General features: G+C 44.4%; 1 protein-coding gene across 3 annotated transcripts in view; it reads right to left on the bottom strand.

The window, feature by feature from the left end:
• The window catches only part of GNB1L (guanine nucleotide binding protein (G protein), beta polypeptide 1-like), a 43,380-nt gene that overhangs the window by 28,256 nt on the left and 538 nt on the right, over nucleotides 1–14,586 (bottom strand). Inside the window, exon 1 of one of the 3 annotated variants that reach the window (XM_014944065.1) lies at nucleotides 14,342–14,445. The exons of 1 other annotated variant lie outside the window; for it this stretch is intronic. The gene's annotated coding sequence lies outside the window, so the exon portion shown is untranslated. Of the gene's footprint in view, nucleotides 1–12,066; nucleotides 12,108–14,341; nucleotides 14,446–14,586 lie in introns of those variants that run through there. One more of the 3 variants, XM_014944066.1, reaches the window with a different exon arrangement.

Raw genomic sequence — 14,586 nt, 5'->3', positions numbered from 1 at the left:
GCGACCTTCGATTTCATTGAATCTTCTATCAGTATCCGCCTTTGGAAGAGCCTCGGCAGTAATTTTAGCATCAGCTTCAAAGATGCAGATCCCCGAGTGGAATTCCAGGGATGCATTCATACACCCCCCCATCGTGTGGCAGGAGAGCAAGCAACACAATTGACCTTTGCATTGTTCTCTAAACTCCCGTGATACAAACCACACAGCTCTGTTTTACACAACAGGGCTGGGTCTGCCTGCGCGCCCAGGAGTGCTCCTTTGAACTAAATGCTGAGAGGAAAAATAGTGAAACTCTCTATAAAGACGAGGGTCAAATCTTTGTTAAGAAAACAATACATCTGAAACTTTTTTTCAGATCAAGATAAATTTGTGAGAAGGAAATAGTAACTAAAAATACGCATAAATGTATTTAAGTGTGAAGAACATTTAAAAGGTTTCTTTTGTTTATTTTTGCCCTACAGCTGAAGTACTTCCCCAGACAACTGGAAAACAAAAAGGACGATGACATTGAAACTCTCACGAACCAAAGCTCAATTAGCTGAGGCTTTAGTCAGGCAGTTTTAAACTCTTCATTTGTGTTAACATTTATTTAACCAAAACAAGAGAAAAAAAGATACTCTTAAGAACCAAACATTCAATTTCTTTTGATTAAAAGCCAAACATTTCCCAGTAGCACATCCGGGACCAGTAGTGAGGATCTGTTCCCCCTGGATTTCTCACCAACACCAGGGCACGACCAGTTTCCTCAGACACACTGAACCAGCCTTTGCTGCACCAGTTGCGGCTTCTCTAAGAGTCTCTACTGAAAACTTGGGCCCAGAGCAGAGGAAATATTCACTACACAAATATTCAAAAGTCTCCATGCGAACAGGTCCCTTAATTAAAACAGAAAATGTTTTTTTGATATGCTTAATGTTTCAAAGATTAAAGCATACAAAAGACAATTTTTCTTTACAAGAAACCATTTCAAAGAACTTTTCTGTGTCTTATGTCAAAGTGATTTAGTGACTTTTTTTCCTCTTTGTAGGTCTCCTCTAAATGCTACACGTGTCAATAACAAACAATACCTAAATAAATTTTAAAAATATATAGATAATAAAAGAGCTAGCTACTATGTAAGAAGCAGTAGCCTAACAGTTTGGGGTTTGGCTGAGCGGTGTGGAGTTGGGCAGGCTGTGGGGAGCTAGCTACTATGTAAGAAGCAGTAGCCTAATGGTTAGGTGCAGAGCTGGGCAGGCTGTGGACAGGGTGTGTGGGGAGGTGGGGAGGGCTGGCACTGCAGCTCTGCTGGCACTGATGCCCAGGGCCTGCAACAGCCACCGCGTCCCAGATGCCAGGCCCCTGACCCGTGGATGTGGTCGGCCCAAAGTCCCTCTCCTGTCTCATTCTCTCAGCCTGGCCTACTTGGAACTAGCACAAAGGCATCTCAGTAGCACACAGTGCTGGAGCATGAAGCAACTGCTCCGACCCAGCTCCCTGCATACCTGCCCACATACCTTCTGCCAGAGCCCGCGTGGCACCACACGGCTCCCCTGCACCTGGGGAGCTTCTCACTCCAGAGGTAACTAAAACTCGCTGCCAAGAAAAATAAACACACAAACTTAAAATTCATTTTCCAAGCTGTACGTTTTCCAAAGATATGCTATGTTAGTAACACGCACGGTAACAGGCAGTCATATGACTATCAATGGATCAGACTATAAAATAAATTAATATTTCAAGTATCAACAGTGCAGTATTGACACACTTGCTACCAATTTTTTCTTTATCGTCCTATGAGAATTCAGTGAACTAACAACAAGAACCTTCCAAAGGAAAATATCGCATGGTTCTGGTGCTGCAGGATCAGCCCACTGGTCCATGGAGCCCATGTCCCATTTCCAGCAGTGGCCTGCTAGCAGGGATGGTATTTAGGGAAAGACAGAAGCCTGACCCCTTTCACAGTGCATCCCCCCATCCTCCTTGCACAATTGCTGCATGAGGGATGTTACAGGGCACATAACTTCACTGTCCCTTTGCAGTCCTGCTGTCTATGAAATTGTTTAATCCCTTTTGAACCCGCTGATACCATCGCCTTCACTACCTTCTCTGGCAAAAAATTCACCATCTGAAATTTCAGAAAATGAAGGAGCGTTTTCTTTCATTTGTTTTAAACCTGATCTCCTACCAGCTTCACTGCGTGCCCTCTGGTTCTTGCATTGCAGGATTTGGAGGGCAACAGGCTCACACTCAGCTTTTCCCCCACTTCCATGACTTTGTAAATCTCAGTGATAAATACCTGTCTTTCTCTAAACCAACGAGTACCAGCCTGTTCAATCTCTCCTCATACGACAGTTGTTCCATCTCCCCTGACCATTTAAATTGCCAGTTTCTGCACCATCTCTAAGTCTGCTAAATCCACCTGGAAAAGCAAAGAACTGAGCACTGTACTTCAGGTATGAGACCAACAGGGTCTTCCTTAGTAGCAGAATGACATCCTTGACAAGATGAATCTTCACTGACCTCAAAAAATCACGTCACTTTCAAGAGAGAAGTTACTTCTTTCTGCAAGAGCCACAGTTCCAGGCAATGCACCCGGCACAGGACGCGATCTTTGCTCCGTCGCGCAGGGCCCTGCTGCAGGACAAGGCAGCAGGGACAGAAAGGGCCAAGTGGATCTGCATCCAGAAGAAATAGCATAATATTTTAATAGGACTTCCTGAAACACCTAGACTTCCTGGAATTCCTAGTTAAAATCCCTGAGATAATGTTCGCTGTCCACCTGAGCCCAACAGACTGCTTCCCTACACTGCTGTGTGTCTTTCGGGGAAGAATTTTAAAGGTCTTATCTGCTCACCATCAATGCTTGAGAGCTTTGGCTCATTTTTACAGCAATAAGCCCTGTAGCTTCTCCTCCTGACTCGGGCCAAAATCCCTCTAATAGATCATGCCAGCAGCTGTTTCAGCCCATTCCCGGCTATGGGCATTTCAGTGGGATATTTTACAGTAAAACCAGATCCTTCCCTATTTTAAGGTTACTTTGTATTACATGGAAATGTTGGAGTTGCAACAGGTTGCCTTTTTCCCCTTGATTTTCTTTTCATGTCATTAACTCTCATGGAAGTAAAAGTGCCTGGGTTAAAAAGAGGCAAAGCAGAATATTCAGATACTACACGTGTATGTTTTATATAAATGTACTTGTGCCGTTTCCTCAGTTCCCACTAAGGTCCAAAATGCTTACAGACATCAATAATTACACAAAGGTGGCACCACTGAACTAACACAGATTTTGAAGAGACTGCTCACGTACTGAAGATGTTCAAACACATCTGCAACAGCCACAGAACATTAACTTAGCAACAGCTTTAGCTCTCAAACACAAAAGTCTGCATAATAATGAGTTTTGTATAAAACCAGATCACAGTTCAACCTGCAAGGTCTTTGGTATGCTCCTTTTTCAAGTCTGCAAGTACTACTTTCAGGGAAGAAGTCTGTGCCAAAGTATATTATACCTACTATGGCAGTAAATTCTTCACGGATGAGGTTTTATACATAAATTACCTTCATTTGCAGTCTCTGAATGCTCTTCTAAATTTTATGGGATAACATGAATTATGAGCACCCGTGTATTTCTTGTAGGTATAATGTGAGACAGATTTTTTTTTCAACTATATGCAAAATATTCTGCAAGTGAGTTGGACCCTACACCTCTCTCCCCCAACCTGGGCTGAACAAATGCGATAACGCCGAGCAGTCAGTTGCTTACAGGAAGAGCACAGCCTGCTATAGGGACATGTATGTACAAATTAGGTCTAACCAGGATTAAGTACGAATCACATGGTTAAACAAAAGCATTAAAAATATCTGAAAGGTTTTTTTTCTAAACCTTATAAACTTAGACTTCTTAATCTGTTACTTCTTGGTTTAGTTATTGGTACATTTATGGTTTGGCAAAATAACTCCTTTTAAATGAATTGTACATTTAAAGTGCACAATTTATATTTAATTGAAGCCACCATTGTAATCTTTACAAAATTTGGCTGTATTTCAGTGGCTGGGCTTTAGGTATTTTGCTAGTTCTGCTGGATTTTTAAAACCCTAGAGATCTGGGAATGGAATGAGTCTGTTCACTGTTATTATTAGTCTCTAGTAAATACCGTTGGTGACCCACTGGAACCTAAATCCTAACCATTCTTCCTGTATCTGTTGAACACTGGGTGCTTTGGACTCGGTTCATACACAACACTTGCCTCAGAAGCAAAGTTCCAGGCTTCCACAGGAGCTCTAATTTCAGGAATCACCAGGAACGTGACCTGGCAAACAGTACCCAGACCCCAGTTCTGCAAACTGCTGTGTCTCTGAATCAGCTCAGCAGCTTCAAAGGCTTCACAAGAACAAGTCCAGGACCAACTATTTTTCTGCAAGGACACACTCTTGGTCCTCTGTATTAAATAGTGACAGCCTTGAAACTGCACCTACTCCCAGCCACTGCGAGGTGAAACACAGCAGGAATGGTGCGGAGGGGATGGGAATGGCTGCCCTGCTCCCATGGCAGCTGGGGAAGGATCAGGCACGAAGGCTCATCAACAAGATCAGACAAAAGAGAAAACACTGAATCATATTAAAGCAATTACCACAAAATAAGGCTTCTGTAAAATATTTGCAATCAGGTAGCTGGAGCCTTCAGGCTCAGTCTTGTACGGGGCTGCGTGTAGCGGCACCACCCCAGGAGGCGCTCCAGGAAGCAGGGGTGACTCAGAGCCACAGTCCCTCCCTGGCTCCCTTCCTCTCACATGGCAGAACAAACCCTTTCCCCCGTCCCAAACACAACGCACTCCCACCTTACCCCTCACTTGAGAGCACAAAAAGCCAGGCCTTGCTCCCCCTCCGCCTGCCCTGCTACAGGACAGGGAGGGAAGGATCAGGCACGAAGACCCCACCATCTCTCCGCCCCGTTGTCTCCCCTTTCCCACCTCCCCACACCCGAGGCTGGTCTGAAGTGGCCAGATGGGACACATTTGCTTCCCCCTCCTGCCCCGCGGTGCTGCTGGGGACAGGAATTATCTAGCACGGAGATAGCATCAGCATGAAAAAGAAGAGAATCCTTGTTAGGAAGAACATACGTCGTCACTAGATAATGATAACCACATTTAATGGGCACAACCATGAAGGCATGAATTTCAGAGATTTTTCCCCTTATTTTAAAAAATAGGGGGTTATTATAAAAATGCCCAATTAGATTGTCAGCCACTATACAATATTTATGGTTTTAAATCACTATAATTAAATGTTAAGTGCTGATTTCAATTATTTAGCAGTAGAACAATAACATAAGCAAGTGCCTTTAAAATGTTATTTTCACAGAGTAATCACAGAATACAAAAGGAGCTAAAAAATGACCTGTCAGGACCTTAGACGTCCCACGGTGAGACATCAGATTTAAGGTGCAGGGATTCTCAGGCCCAGTGTTGCAATCTCTCAGATTCAATTTTTTTTGCCACAAGCTTACAGTGGAGCTAGTATATGGGAAAAGAGAAAAGTGAATTGCTGCCCTTGAATTCCTGCCCTGACTGGGTTAGAGTTACCCTGTCGCCTTAAAACTAGTCACTTAGGAAAAATAAAGGCTTATATGGACACTAAAAATATTAAAGATGTGAAGCAGTGAGGTAGTTCAGTCCACAGTGGCCATGTCTGCACTTGCCTCTCCACTAAAGGACCAGGGCTGTGTTCATTATTTTCACTACTGTTGGAAAACCTTGCAGGATTATATTAAAAAAATCATTTTAATTGGAAAATGAGTTCCAAAATATAACCTTTATTGAGAAATATCATGCAAACCATAGGAAATAAAGGATATTCCCAGTAGATATTCTCAATAGGCTATCTCTCATAGAGGGGGGAAAAAGACTGCGATATTAAATATTACTAGTTCTATTTTGGGGCTAAATAATGGTCCTGGACAAACGGCAATAGAAAGATCCAGCAAAGAGGACTGAAGCCATGGTAAAAGAGATACTGCACTGTCCTTAAGCAGGGACACCCTCTGTCAGCCGACCAAGGGGAAGGGGCCATGCCACCTTCCTTCCTTCTTGCTGTAACTGGTGCTGCTTAAAGGAAAGAGCCCCAGCACAGCTCCAACCTGCCAGGCTGCTGTGCTGTCAGTGTGCCAGGCTCACCCAGACAGGGAAATAACGGGTGGATGTGGAGCTCCTAGACTGCCTTCACCTCAGCTGTGACCCCTGCAGAAGAGGGGATGGATGACACTCAAAACTTCTTCACATTTGGCATTACATTAAGGTATTTTTTTGTCAAAAAATAAAATGCAACCCACTTCCATTCATGTTTCCGACAAACTTTTTTCTTTCTAGGTAGATTTTCAGCCAAACAAAAACTGAGCTGGAAACGTCCAGTTCAAACTAAATGTCCTGTAAACTAAACATTCTTTGTGTCCTTACACGCTTCTCCTTTACCAAGAACAAAACACAACTTATTGAATAACACATTTCAAAGTAGGAATAATAACCATTCCCAACCCCACAGCTCCATTTTTATTATAAATAAAAAGCACTGAAGGTCTTCCATTAGCTGCAGTGGTTGGGAGGGAGTGGGAAGAATGACGTGTTAAGCTGCGATGGAGGAAGTACGTACGCCAACTGGAAAAACGGACTATAAAAAGCTTTTCTTACACAAACACAGGAGGAAGTAACCAACACCCTCAATTGTTGAAGTGAAAGGTACGGGGCCTAAACACACAACTGGACAAAAAAATAAAATTTAAAAAAATCCTGAATGTCTCACATGCTCCCAATTACTCTCCAGTTTGAGAGCCTTGTTCAGTACGGTTAAACCCTTACCACCAGCAGACACGGCAAACCTCAGGCAGAGGGCAGAGATGCTGGGTAACAGCACCAGCCCAGAGACCCTTCTGTCACCCATTTGTGTGGCACAGCACCACGGACCACCGGGATACTGGGCTCTTGAACAAGTTTCCTCTCTTCTGCAGAAGGCAGGAGGAGTTTTGTGACAGTCCATTCTCCCTCCTGATTTCAGATTGAGAACCCACTGCTCCACAGAGGTTGGCACAGACATGGCTCTTGGCAGCCTCAGTCCTAGATGGCTCCTATTCTCCCACCTGTGCTCACTTTTTATCATTTTGTCTCACTGTTTTGGGTGGGTTTGTGTTTGTTTGGCGCTTTTTTTTTTTTTCACATTAAGTGTGTCTATGGGTCTTCTTCACAGCTCACTCTGTGTACCTTTAAAATCCTTGATGTATCTTGTCTGCAGCTCTACCTCTCCCACTTCCTAACTAGGATGTTTTTCCACCAAATAGTCTCATCACTTTCCCACAGCAAAATTGCCACTGCATTCTGCTGACTGATTCCTGACAATTTACTTCTATGCATAGAGCATCATGCAATTCTACAGTGTGAATGAAAAAATATATGAATCCTCAATTGCTTACATAATCCTCCCGTTTCTAGTTCTCAAGAAGTTACTTTTTGATATTAAAACTCAAATTCTGAAGATAGAAACTTGCATTTTATGGAGAGGCAAGTAGAAATTTCTCATCAACTGAACAAGCTGAACTATGCTTCTGGGTATGTATTACAATACCTTCTTTGCATCACACCTACTTTACTAAACATATAAAACACTGAACAAGTGATAGTTTTGTCAGCCACCAGCTAATCAAATGAAAAATTATTAGGCTTAGAAAAACAATAAAAGCAGAAGCCAGCTGTGCATTTGTTGGATGAAAATCCCAGTGTCTCCCATGTTAGCTCATGTGCATTTCAATTTCTGGGAAGAAAATAATGGGACTTTCTCCACCCTTTCTCATGTGAGCCATAAAACAGATTTATTACCTAGGATATATTCTGTGTTTTCTCCTGAGGAAAAAAGAAAGTGGTGGAACAAGTTCATTTTTTTCCCTTCTACAACTAGGATTTTCTTTATAATAAACACAGAGCTTAATTTTGGTATCATATGGCCCTTCTATTTAATGCTCTGGTCACACTTTTAACCTTTCTAAATCTTGAATTGTAGCATTTTAATTTCAGTGGGGAATCTACAGCTGCTCCAGCTGTCTGAGTGTGAAAAGTCTGTCCTAAGATTCCTATCTGGTATGTTTTAAAGCAGAACCCTTCCCTCCCCTAAATCAAAGAAATTTAACTTCTGCTGAAAAATTATGGAATAACTAAAATTAAAAAAAAAAAAAAAAAGCCAAAACATTAGTCTATGTTTCTTTCCAAATAGCTCTTGCTCAGCTTTACCTTACGCCCAACAGTCACCCAGCAGCTCTGGGAAACTTAGGCTGCAAACTCAGAGGTTTAGGACAGGGTTGCATCTCATCTGGGAAGGTTTTCCTGCACAAATCACTATTTTTTCACTGTAATGGTCACCTTCTGACCTTTAAAAATAAATCATGAAACAGAAAACTTGCTGACTAAATGATTTTTTGCTCCTAAGACCTCTAATTTGCTTACAGTATGATGTTACAATTCGAAAGACCTGTGCTGGTAAATCCATTAATAGAAAAGGTGGTTTCCCCTACAACTTTCACTTTTGAGATATAGAAGAGACTGATTCATAATTTAAATGCTTCTGAATCGTGACATAAACTGGATTCTCCAGTTCAGTGGTCTGGAAACTTTCAAGGCTAATATATTCCTTTTTAAATGACACCCAGTAATACCTCTTTTTTAAAGTAAATCTGTTGATTCTAACATTTGTAGCCTAAATGTGGTGTACAATCCACTTTTGAGAGCTAGCACCTATTGTTTAAGGAGTCACGCTTCTCCGCACGGCAAAGCTGACATCCCTCAAAGTCCCAGTTCTTTCAAAAAATCCTATGACACACAAGCGTTTACACCAAGTCGTAAATGCCATTGAAACAATTTTTGAAATGGCGAGCTACACTGTCATTAGCTGCGTATAATTAAAATGTACCATAGGAAGTGCATTCATTATAGTTGAGAAATTACTTTCATTGCTTATGAATAGCAAAAAATCCATTCTTTATCGTACAATTGTGCCAGCACGCAGCTCAAAGGGAACCTGGTTTGCTTGGGCAAAAATTGTGCAGGGTTTTTTTTGTAGATTTATTTCTCATTGCTTTGTGATCACTTTTACTGCCCCACAGAGACCAATAATTTGGGGAAAAAAAAAAAACAGTAGCTGAAGCAGTTTTCAAGCTATTACTAATTTGAAACCCTTCATTTGTACCACCAAGTATATTCTAGTGCAGTCAAACTGCATTCTTACAAAGAAAGCATAAATCTATCCACACAGATTTTTTTGGGATCAAGACACTATTACTGCTACTAAACTTAGCTTTTTGCTTTATAAAGACATACACACAAACATGTAACATTGTGCTGAGGTTTCAAGTTTGTACAAAAGTAATGTATCGACATTACAACTCAGAAAAGGTGTCCAAAAAGGAAAGTTCAACCTTTTTTTTTTTTTCAATCATTAATAAGCTTCTCTTCACAATCCCAGAAATCTCCAACATTCATCTATAATCCAACATAGCTACGACAAAACAATTTATTACAGAAAAGTAGTCATAGTAGCTATTTCTCCCAGTGAAGACAGTGCTTCATAGAATATCATTTTCAGCATTAAGTGTCCCGTATAAGCTAATTACTGACAACTGACTGATTTACAGTTCATACTGCTCCAATGAAATAGTAAGTTGTTATGATTGAGCTTGCAGAGAAATAGTACTCAAAAATAAAAGGTATGCAAACACAAAATATAACATAGCCCGATGTACTACGGGATAGAGAGCCAAAAACTTTGTCTCTTTCGAATGTAAGAACGTACACGGGTCAATAGGTGATCCTTTCTTTGCAAAAAAACCCCTCACAGTACTCTAAAATACAGGGTCAGAATAGGCGTAACATACTTAGTCAACAGATCTGTTCCCTAACATGTTACAATTCTAATGCTTAAAAATAAGTCTTTACACCAATTAACCAAAACCAGACTATTTATCTGATACTAGAAACTGGCGTCTATTCCAGTGCGTGCACCAACAAAATTTCCATCTGCAGAAATCTTTATAACTGATAATGACACATCCAAGCCAGAACAAACAGATTTCCCGATCATAGGATATTTTTACAGCCAGAAAAAACTAGTTTACCTGTAAATCAATAAAAATATTAACAGGAGTCATTAAAAAACATGACATTACTCCAGTAGTTTCTTTAAAATGTAGTAATTTAGTTAAAAATAAATCAAATGTCCTCTCTACTCCATATAACTTACGCAGACAGGACAAATTATTAATGAAACACTTCCCAGTCACGCAGCCCTCTCTAAAACCTCACAGAAATGCTACTAAAAGTGGGGGTTGGTGGAAGGAGCTTTGGAAGAATGGCAGGTCACAAAGACTGTGCTAAAAACCGTAGAGACGTGCTCTTCAAAACGGTTCCCAGCAAAAGAGTAAAAGTTACACAGAGATTTCCACCCCTCCTGCCCTCTGTTTTTTCAGAGCACACACCATGCCTGGTTTTCACCTTGTTCATTTCAAAATGAAGCTATGGTACCTGGATAGGAGACTAATTTCTAATTTAAAGTGGTATGTAAAGGACTTGTACAAGGCATGTTCTTCATTGTTTCCAGTACTATTGAAAAGAAAACCATACAACAAGGGAACCCAAGTGGCAGATATCAGTATGCAGATGTCACCCAAGCACTGCGAGATGACACTCGGGATGCCAGCTAGGTCTGTGAAATGGACACAGCGAGCAAGGCAAAGAAAACCCGTTCCCCAGCCCTCTCCTCACCCACCGGCGGCCCGTGCGGTGCCTCCCCGCGGGATCCCGGTGCCGGTAGAGGGAGCAAAACCAAGGAAACCGGACAGCCTGGGAGCCCCGGCGGTGCCGCTCCGTGAGAGAGGGGCAGCTCACCTGGGGTACGCACGGGGCTGGTCTTCTTCCTTCCCCTTCAGTGAAACAATCCCTGAAAAATCCACTAAGGCTAAACTCTCTCCGTTTTCTGATAGCAATCGAAGTGAAAACCTAGAGACTCTAGTCATCCTTGAAATGAGGCTGCTTTTGTAGATTTCTGTAGGCTACACCTGAATAGAAGTTTGCCTTGTGAAATTAGGGTGTATTAATTATACAGCCACAGAACCACTCCGGAGGAAAGGGCCGTCAGGAGGCCTTCAGCCTGATCTCTGGCTCTAAGCAGGGTCAGCTGAGACCCAACCAGGTTGATCAGAGCTCAGATTTTTCCATATATCTATTATTAACAAGACTATGTTTTTCTCTTGTAAATGCTTTCAGCTGAAGGGTATTAAAGCCCTGTAAGTGCCCCTGAGAGGGGTCATTGCAATTTTGCAGATGCAGCTGGGGCAGGCAGAGAGCAATCACTGACCCACCAGCAGCTGTGCTTTCTAGGGCCAGGCCTGGGTTCCAAGACACAGCTCCCTGCCTCGCCCCCACCTGCCCAAGCAGTGTCCACGTAAGCTTGTTCACTATCACTTTTAAATACCTTAAAACCCACTCATTTCTCTTGGTCCTGAAAGCAAAGCACTGGGATTACTATGGAAGAGTTGTAAAATTCAATACACTAGAACTATAAGCTCCATTACTAGTAGGTTTGGTATTTACGGCTGATATTGAATATTTGATGGGTTGTATTCTGAACTCCAGGCTGTTGTGGTTTGGGCCGGGATGCAGCTGAGTAGCAGCTGCTGTAGCTGTGTGTGTTGGGTTAGGGATGGACATACCGGTGATCGTGCGCTGGTTTTGGGTGTTGCCAGCCGGTCAAGGCCTTTTCTGCTCCTCACACCCCCTGAGCGAGCAGCCTGGAGGGCACCGGGCGCTGGGAGTGGGCAAGGCCAGGACCGCTGACCCCAACTGACCCAAGGGATATTCCATATCCTGTGGCACCACGCTCGGTGTGTGACACCGGGGGAGGGCGAGGGAAGGGGGGACGTTCAAGTGATGGCGTTTTTCTCCCCGAGTCACCAGCGGGTGCGACAGGGCGCTGCTGTCCTGGGGGTGGCTGAACCCCCGCCTGCCCACGGGGAGCAGGAATGAACTCCTTGGCTTGCACGCCTTTTGTACCTACCAAACTGCCTTTTCACCCTTCCCGTCCTCTCCCCGTCCTACCGGGGGCCGAGCGAGCGGCGCGGGCGCGGTTGCGGTTGCCGGCCGGGGTTACACCACGGCAAAGCCCAAGGCGTCGGCGCTGCCGGGGGGCCCTTACGCGGAGCCGGGAAGTCTTTACACCAATTAACCAAAACCAGACTATTTATCTGATACTAGAAACTGGCGTCTATTCCAGTGCGTGCACCAACAAAATTTCCATCTGCAGAAATCTTTATAACTGATAATGACACATCCAAGCCAGAACAAACAGATTTCCCGATCATAGGATATTTTTACAGCCAGAAAAAACTAGTTTACCTGTAAATCAATAAAAATATTAACAGGAGTCATTAAAAAACATGACATTACTCCAGTAGTTTCTTTAAAATGTAGTAATTTAGTTAAAAATAAATCAAATGTCCTCTCTACTCCATATAACTTACGCAGACAGGACAAATTATTAATGAAACACTTCCCAGTCACGCAGCCCTCTCTAAAACCTCACAGAAATGCTACTAAAAGTGGGGGTTGGTGGAAGGAGCTTTGGAAGAATGGCAGGTCACAAAGACTGTGCTAAAAACCGTAGAGACGTGCTCTTCAAAACGGTTCCCAGCAAAAGAGTAAAAGTTACACAGAGATTTCCACCCCTCCTGCCCTCTGTTTTTTCAGAGCACACACCATGCCTGGTTTTCACCTTGTTCATTTCAAAATGAAGCTATGGTACCTGGATAGGAGACTAATTTCTAATTTAAAGTGGTATGTAAAGGACTTGTACAAGGCATGTTCTTCATTGTTTCCAGTACTATTGAAAAGAAAACCATACAACAAGGGAACCCAAGTGGCAGATATCAGTATGCAGATGTCACCCAAGCACTGCGAGATGACACTCGGGATGCCAGCTAGGTCTGTGAAATGGACACAGCGAGCAAGGCAAAGAAAACCCGTTCCCCAGCCCTCTCCTCACCCACCGGCGGCCCGTGCGGTGCCTCCCCGCGGGATCCCGGTGCCGGTAGAGGGAGCAAAACCAAGGAAACCGGACAGCCTGGGAGCCCCGGCGGTGCCGCTCCGTGAGAGAGGGGCAGCTCACCTGGGGTACGCACGGGGCTGGTCTTCTTCCTTCCCCTTCAGTGAAACAATCCCTGAAAAATCCACTAAGGCTAAACTCTCTCCGTTTTCTGATAGCAATCGAAGTGAAAACCTAGAGACTCTAGTCATCCTTGAAATGAGGCTGCTTTTGTAGATTTCTGTAGGCTACACCTGAATAGAAGTTTGCCTTGTGAAATTAGGGTGTATTAATTATACAGCCACAGAACCACTCCGGAGGAAAGGGCCGTCAGGAGGCCTTCAGCCTGATCTCTGGCTCTAAGCAGGGTCAGCTGAGACCCAACCAGGTTGATCAGAGCTCAGATTTTTCCATATATCTATTATTAACAAGACTATGTTTTTCTCTTGTAAATGCTTTCAGCTGAAGGGTATTAAAGCCCTGTAAGTGCCCCTGAGAGGGGTCATTGCAATTTTGCAGATGCAGCTGGGGCAGGCAGAGAGCAATCACTGACCCACCAGCAGCTGTGCTTTCTAGGGCCAGGCCTGGGTTCCAAGACACAGCTCCCTGCCTCGCCCCCACCTGCCCAAGCAGTGTCCACGTAAGCTTGTTCACTATCACTTTTAAATACCTTAAAACCCACTCATTTCTCTTGGTCCTGAAAGCAAAGCACTGGGATTACTATGGAAGAGTTGTAAAATTCAATACACTAGAACTATAAGCTCCATTACTAGTAGGTTTGGTATTTACGGCTGATATTGAATATTTGATGGGTTGTATTCTGAACTCCAGGCTGTTGTGGTTTGGGCCGGGATGCAGCTGAGTAGCAGCTGCTGTAGCTGTGTGTGTTGGGTTAGGGATGGACATACCGGTGATCGTGCGCTGGTTTTGGGTGTTGCCATCCGGTCAAGGCCTTTTCTGCTCCTCACACCCCCTGAGCGAGCAGCCTGGAGGGCACCGGGCGCTGGGAGTGGGCAAGGCCAGGACCGCTGACCCCAACTGACCCAAGGGATATTCCATATCCTGTGGCACCACGCTCGGTGTGTGACACCGGGGGAGGGCGAGGGAAGGGGGGACGTTCAAGTGATGGCGTTTTTCTCCCCGAGTCACCAGCGGGTGCGACAGGGCGCTGCTGTCCTGGGGGTGGCTGAACCCCCGCCTGCCCACGGGGAGCAGGAATGAACTCCTTGGCTTGCACGCCTTTTGTACCTACCAAACTGCCTTTTCACCCTTCCCGTCCTCTCCCCGTCCTACCGGGGGCCGAGCGAGCGGCGCGGGCGCGGTTGCCGGCCGGGGTTACACCACGGCAAAGCCCAAGGCGTCGGCGCTGCCGGGGGGCCCTTACGCGGAGCCGGGCGGGCTGTGGCGGACAGCCCGCCCTCCCCGAGCCGCGGCCCCGCCTGTCCCTCGCGCAGCCGCCGCTGAGGGGAGGCGCGAGGCGGGTAACGCTCGCTCCGC

The sequence above is a fragment of the Calidris pugnax genome, unplaced genomic scaffold (genome assembly GCF_001431845.1).
Source record: "Calidris pugnax isolate Ruff unplaced genomic scaffold, ASM143184v1 scaffold138, whole genome shotgun sequence".
In the NCBI taxonomy this organism is placed as follows: Eukaryota; Metazoa; Chordata; class Aves; order Charadriiformes; family Scolopacidae; genus Calidris; species Calidris pugnax.
This window is presented reverse-complemented; position numbering and strand designations above follow the sequence as displayed.